We start from the raw sequence: 7030 nt of genomic DNA on the forward strand, positions 1-7030 counted from the left end.
AACAAAAAAACAACCTCTATAAGGGCATGTTCCACCTCTGAGCCTCTGCTGTAATTGGTTAGTGTATGATATGTTTGTGGGGTGTGTGTGTGTGTGTGTGTGTGTGTATGTGTGTGTGCTCGCGCACGTGCTACATACTGGTGAGGCCAGAGGAAGACACCAGGTATCTTTCTCTATTGCTTTTTACATTATGCTCCAGAGACAGGGTTGCTTGCTGACTGATGCATGATCTTTACCTTTCAACTAGGCAGCCCAGCTAAGGAGCTCCTGCGATCTGTGTTGCAGGCACTTACAGACCTTCCTGGCTTTTTATGGGAGTGCTGGGGATTTGAACTCATGTCTTTGCACTTGCACAGCTTGAAGGAGATAAGAGATGGAAATCAAGATGGTCTACTTTGTGAAGAGTTGGGGAATTCTACAAAGACATGACCTGTGAGGAGGTTCTGGTGATGAGAGGGTCATTGCATCCACCTGAAATGGAAAGTCATTCAGGTTGGATGCTGGACATCAGCAAACCCAGAACATATCTTCAAGTCTTTGATGAGAGTCACTGTGCCCATAGGACTGTAGGGGAGGGAGAGCAGGAACCTTGGCAAGCTGTGTGGATGGCTCAGAGAGCCCAATACCTGTAAAAGTTGGAAGTGCCATCCAGATGGGGAATTCAGCAAGAGCAGGAAATTGAAGTCAGAGGAATCCCCTAAGATATTGGAAGTGTCCTGCTGTTTGTGGCTGAGGCATTCAAAGGGCTGCTATTTAAATCTCAATGGATAGTGCTTAGCCACTGGAGGACTCAAGTGCATAGCTGAGATGTGAGCCAAGGGATAATAAATAATTCACCACCTTCCACTCTTGCTCCTCCACACACTCCATGTGCGGAATGTTTTATAGTTATCACAGTTCATTCACATCCATCTCATTTTGAGCCTTCCAGCAGGCCTCAGAGGTGGGTAAGGAAGGAATTTGTCACGTTCCATCACTGAGAAAGCCTGGGACTCAGTGGAAGTAGTTTGTAGGTTACTGCCACAGTGTGGTTGGTAGTTTGACTACAGAACGCCACTGCTGTGGTGGGGTTGGGATATTGGTGGTCAGGCTGGAGGTCTCACTAGCTCTGAAGAATCCCTCCTGCTCTGAGCTTGGTGGTCCTGTGACAACTGCAGAGCCCTGTGGTGCAGGGGAACCTACTTTTTGTGTTTGAAGACTTGCTTTTAGAGATCCGGACAGTTGTTCTCTCTCCTGTCCCTTTCTCTCTCATTCTCTTTTTCTTTGTTTTCTCATCTTCCTCTTTCCTCTTTCCCAATTTGCTCATTTTCACCCACTTCTCACATCTTTAACATCTCTGTTTTAACTCTTTTGATAGATTTATTTCTGCAAAGTTTATTTCTGTGAATACACATAAAAATGTCCCTACCCTTTGTCATAAGCTGTTTGTTTCAGTTTTATCACGCATTCATAATCCACCCGTTCATCCATCTATCCACTGATACAGACTCTCCTGTTCCTATAGCCTAGGCTGGCCTCAAATTCCCCATTTTAGCCAAGGAGGACCCTGAGCTTCTTCTGATCTTTCTGTTTTTGCTTCCTGAGTTCTAGGATTGCAGGCATGGATAACATGGGGCACCACGCTCACTTTATTTGGTGATGGGGATCAATCAAGCCTGGGGCTTTGTGATTGCATGGTAAGTACTGTATCACCTGAGATAATATCCTCAGGCTGCCTCACTTGTTTCTTTTGCCTGTGCCCACCTAGTCAGGTGCTGAAGCATCCTAACTGGCCTCTACTCTAGAGTCAACTTCTTCACCTATCGCAGGTTTTCCTGGGACCTCCACAGGTAAATGCAGCATCCATTCTCAGCAGACCCAGTACTCAGTCTGTGGGCTGCTTTCGCTGACCTTTGTTCCAGATTCAGAAAAGAGGAACGGTGACCCATTTTATTCCCACATGGAAGTAAATAGCTGAGTGTTTTTATGCCCAGGTGTTTGCCATATAGTTTGATACAAAACCATGTCCTGGAAAGCTATAGGCCAATCTAACATATAGAAATAAACTGAGTGAGAATCATTATTTTTTATTGGTACCACTTAATGTGAAGAAAATGCACATTTTCCAAAAATATGGAAAAAACGTTCTGTTTGCCTTATTGGGTCCAAATGTTAGGTTTAAATTATTTTACTATGCAAACGTTCTTTCATATCTTGGCAGTGGTGATTTCCATTTTTATTCCTTTGGTATCCATAATCTTATGAGAATCAAAACCACATGCTTTGAGATCCCTGGACAGCTCCTCCTCCAACATTTAAAAAATGCACAGGGAAGGTTATTGCTCTGGTAGCAAAACTAACAGGGATGCTATGAGAGAATCACAGGGACAAGCAGGCTGGATGGGAGAGAGGTTCAAAGGTGCACTCTGGTTCCCAGGCTTTTCATTTGCAAGTCATTAAGCTGGAGGAGCAGCTCCCTCCTGCTGATTGCCACCAGGAATGCAGGGTTTTTTCCTTTCCTTGCATATTCACTGGTTCCAGGTTTGCTGCATTGAAGGGAAATGGGGAGTTTGGAGTTTGCAGTGTATTTAGAGATGTGACATTCCGTTATACGGAGGCATGGGTCTAAATGGCTGGACTTTTGGCCTCTCTTTTAGGAGGATGAGGAATCTGGCTGAAAGGGAAGTGTGTCTTGGTTAGGATTACTGTTACTAAAGAAACGTTTGTTTGGCTTCCACTTCCATGACACTGTTTATCATTGAAGGAAGTCAGGGCAGGCTTGCCCACAACCCTTTCTTATGGAGGCATTTTCTAACTGAGGTTCCCTCCTCTTGGATGAGTTTAGCTTGTGTCAAGTTGACATAAAACCATCCAGCACAGGAGGACAGTGCACATTTCAGACCTAGGAGTTTTTGCTTCACAGAGACTGTCTGAAGTTAGAAAAAAAGGCTCAGAGCTTAGTGTCTTCTCTTGAGAAAATAGCCACTAGAGAAAAAGAGAACATTGAAAAGAAGTCAGGTGTTCACACTTGAGAAAGGAAAGGCTAGGGCATAGGGAGCCAGGGGCCTGACCCAGCATTACCTCATGCATTAGATCCTACTCCAGAGTATGTATCAACAGGCTACAAAGCATTATCACCCAGCTAGTCTAATTTTGTGACTCATTTCATCTATGTGTATTTGGAGTTATACTTCAGCATAATGGCAGAGGATGCCAGCGTCATGGTGTGAGAAAACTGATACTGTCATTGTGCTTTGGACTCTAGATGTGCCCATATGGACCACAAGTGCATGTTGTCAGTCAAAGCCCTTCCTGCTCTCAAGCCGAGTGCGCCATCTGGAGATGCCGTTGCTTGTCTCCCACAGCTTTCCATTGATTCAGAGCTGTACACCTTTAAGCCTACTCCTCAGCAGGTCCGGTGTCTGGGCACCTGCATGAAGTGGCTCCAGGCCTGGGGATGCAGCTTAGTTTGTAGGACCTTAAGGAATCTAAAGCTACATCAACCTTTCCAGACCGAGATCTTGTCCTTCCTTCCTCAACTGTCTCTCCAGGGTAAGTCTCTGATGTTTCTAGGAATCCATCCTAGCTTTTTTTTTTTTTCTTGTTTGCAATAATGATCACTGCTATTCTAATTTTTATAGAAAAATGCTCCTGTCAAATGAAAGATTAAAAGCAGTGTTATAGAATGACAGTTCACAAACTTGCTCTACTTTGAGAAGTTATGCTTTCCATTTTTGATGCATCACTAACTAGCATGTTTTATTCTTTCTTCATCAAAGTACTGGGTTTTTTCTGATGACAAGCCAATAAGAATAGGCCCAGAAACATGAATATGATATGATGTGCCATGATATGATATGACATGATATGATGATATGATATGATGTGACATGATATGATATACAATGAACACAGATAAAAAGCTCCTTCATAGCCTGTAGCCTTACTCCTATTCCTTTTTCCTTCTAAATATTCTCTTAAATTTATTTATTTTTACTTATTCACTTACTGCCCCTCTCATGGTTACTCCCCAACACAATTCTTCCCTTTCCCACTTTTCCTCTGACTGGGTGGGGCCCCTGGGTACCCCCCAACCCTGGCACTTCAAGTCTCTGGCAGGCTAGGGTCCTAGTATTCCTTACCTCTCTCTTTCTCCTAGGCCCAGTCCTGCTTAGCGTCTGAGACTGCTCAGTACAGCCTGGCACAGGCTCTGCCTCCCACTTCACTGCTGCAACTCACAGGCCTTGCTCACTGTCCGTATTTCCTCAGTTCTGGCTTGTGAGCAGGTGGTTCGGTGCAGAAGCTGTTCTTGCCTGCATTCCTGCAGCACACTTGCAGTTGTTGATTCTCAGTGACAAGATTCCCGTGGAGCAGAACGTCCCCTTTCATTTTGTCCGTCTGGGAAATTCACTGTTGTTTCAAAACACACTCAATTGTTTTCTCCTTGATTGTCTTCATGCTAGCTGCAAGCCAAACCATTCTTATGCTTTTGGTCAGCCTTCCACACAGCTACTGGGCATGTGACGATTGCTGTCTAATTTCTCTGTTTCATTCTCTCTCTCTTTTTTTCTTTCTGCATATCTGGGAGCTCTTTGTATGTGTAGGAAACTATATCTTACTTCCATTTCTCTTTCTTTCATTTCAGTACCTAGCAAGTACTAATTGCTTAGTAAATTCCACAAATTGCCAATAGTCATTTTAGCTCTCATAGTTGCAAGGATCACTATGAAAGTTTTTACAAATAAACAATCCACCCACAAAACTGTCAACCCAAAACTTGTCTTATCTAAAAGAAATGCAGGAAGAAAGTTGGAGCAGAGACTCAGGGAATGGCCAATAACCAGTCCAACTTGAGACCCATCCCATGGGCAAGGACCAATCCCTGACACTATTAATGATACTCTGCTATGCTTGCATAACTGTCCTCTGAGAGGCTCTACCCAGCAGCTGGCTGAAACAAATGCAGATAGCCACAGCCAAACATTGGGTAGAGGTCAGGGACTCTTATGGAAGAGTTAGGGGAAGGATTGAAGGCCCTCAAGTGGAAAGGAACTTCATAAGAAGACAGAGTCAACTAACCAGAACCCCTGGGAGCTCTCAGAGACTGAGCCACCAACTAAAGAGCATACACAGGTTGGACTGAGACTCTCAGTACATATGTAGCAGATGTACAGCTCAGTCTCCACGTGGGTCCCCCAATAACTTGAGTGGAGGCTGTCCCTAAAGCCTGACTGTGGAATCCTTCTCCAAGAGGGCTGCCTTGTCTGGCTTCAGTGGAAGATGATGTGTCTAATCCTGCAGAGACTTTATATGCCAAGGTAGGGGGTGAATACAGACGGGATGGACAGGGGATCATTCTCTCAGAGAAGGGGATGAGGATGGGGGAAGGGACTCTGGGGGGACCCAGAGAGTGGGATTAATTTGGGGTATAAACAAACAGAAAACCATGGAAGTATAACGGAAGTAGCAGAACTACTGAAAGGTTTTTGCACACTATCACTTCAGACAATTTTTGTATTCTGGAAGCAGAGAGTTAACAACCACACTGTTTTTGACCTTTAACCCATACTTCACTTGTGTGTGAATCCCACAACATTGACTATGAATGTTTGTCAGATATGGTGAATGCTTTTTGCATGTGATCCGAGTCCTCCTGGCAGAAATGAGCTCCTGGTAGAATGCTTACCTTAGCCCAATTGGCAAACACGAGCAAGAACTTGCTTCCTAAACTGTGTTCATCTGTGGAAACAAATGAGAGGCGATGTCCCCAAATACCAGCAGAAGAGTTTCTCTGAGCCTTTAAACTTCTTTTTCTAGGACACTGTATTCATCTTAGGAATCAAGGTCGGTGTAAGGACAGACTCAAGGACAGACTCACAGCTGCAAGGAAATCTCTAAAGGATGATGGATTCTGGAATCAGCCTGAGGACCTGGACCAGATGTGAGGGCTCTGTAATGGAGCTCATGAGATGTTTCATTTCTAGCCTCTGCTACCTGTTACAGCAACCATCAGCTCCCTCTTTGGTCAACGAACATGATTGTAGGCCTTACCCTGGAGGCTTCAAAGTTACAAATGTAGAGAAGAAAAAGGAACCTGGGCTTTGCCTAGATCTTTGAAGCATAAGAACTTTCAGATTGTGATTTTCAAGTTAAAAATAATCTCAGTCAGCAAGATTTTGGGCTTCATTTCCATACTGAAACCTAATTCCCACTGCCCACTAAACTATAGTTTAATGAAGGTCACTGTTTCAAAACCACAGTTGCTACTTCACACCACATTTAAAATGGACTCCATTCAACAATCTATTCCTTTTGCATAATTAGAAATTTAGTAACATTAGATTTCATACATGCATTCCTTATTACATAATGAACATCACCATAAAACTTCATATTCCCTGTTTAATTTTTTAATAAATGACCTTATATATTATAGAGTACTTTATGGGCAATTTAAGGAACACTCAAGGGTAATTGTAACAATTCTCAATTGTTACCTTAGGGTCTAACTTTAGGTCCTAATGACTGAATACGATGCAACCTCATTGCCACCCAAATTTAAAAGGCCCTCACCTTCACTTTATAATCCAGACCCTCTTTCAGTTCCCAAAGTGTTTCTGGGAGTTCTCAGGGAAATGCCACACAAACTCATGAATGGCATTTCCCCAGCCTGTCCTTGAAGGACAATGAAGATCCTTCAATTGGAGTGAAGGGCTGGAGAAGATGTTCAAAGAGAATCGTGATGGGTGTGTAGAGGCCAGTGCCTACAGATATGCCAGAAGCTGTGGAACTTCTCATGCATGGGCCTTTCCGGTCCAGGACAGAGCCTATAACTTTCTACAGCTCATGTTTGTACACAGAGGCTCATGGACTTCCTGCCTCTCTGTAGACAGTTTGCAACTGATCTCACATTCCAGGTTTGAGTATCCACACGCCACATACATTCAACTTCTGTTAGACTTTTTAGGACAAATGGAGGGGCTGAGCCTGAAAACAAAATTCAATTGCTTTTCCCAGTCATAACCTTCAGCACAACAAAGCAGACACCTTT

At 43.7% G+C, this 7030-nt stretch overlaps 1 long non-coding RNA gene across 1 annotated transcript in view; it reads left to right on the forward strand.

Moving 5' to 3' along the window:
- LOC115032768 overlaps window positions 1-3523 on the forward strand; it is a 192680-nt gene extending 189157 nt beyond the window's left edge. Inside the window, exons 5-6 of the long non-coding RNA XR_003838389.1 lie at window positions 1591-1676; window positions 3245-3523. This is a non-coding gene — a long non-coding RNA (uncharacterized LOC115032768). The remainder of the gene's footprint in view (window positions 1-1590; window positions 1677-3244) is intronic.
- Window positions 3524-7030: the final 3507 nt, after the last annotated feature.

The sequence above is a fragment of the Mus caroli genome, chromosome 12 (genome assembly GCF_900094665.2).
Source record: "Mus caroli chromosome 12, CAROLI_EIJ_v1.1, whole genome shotgun sequence".
NCBI lineage: Eukaryota > Metazoa > Chordata > Mammalia > Rodentia > Muridae > Mus > Mus caroli.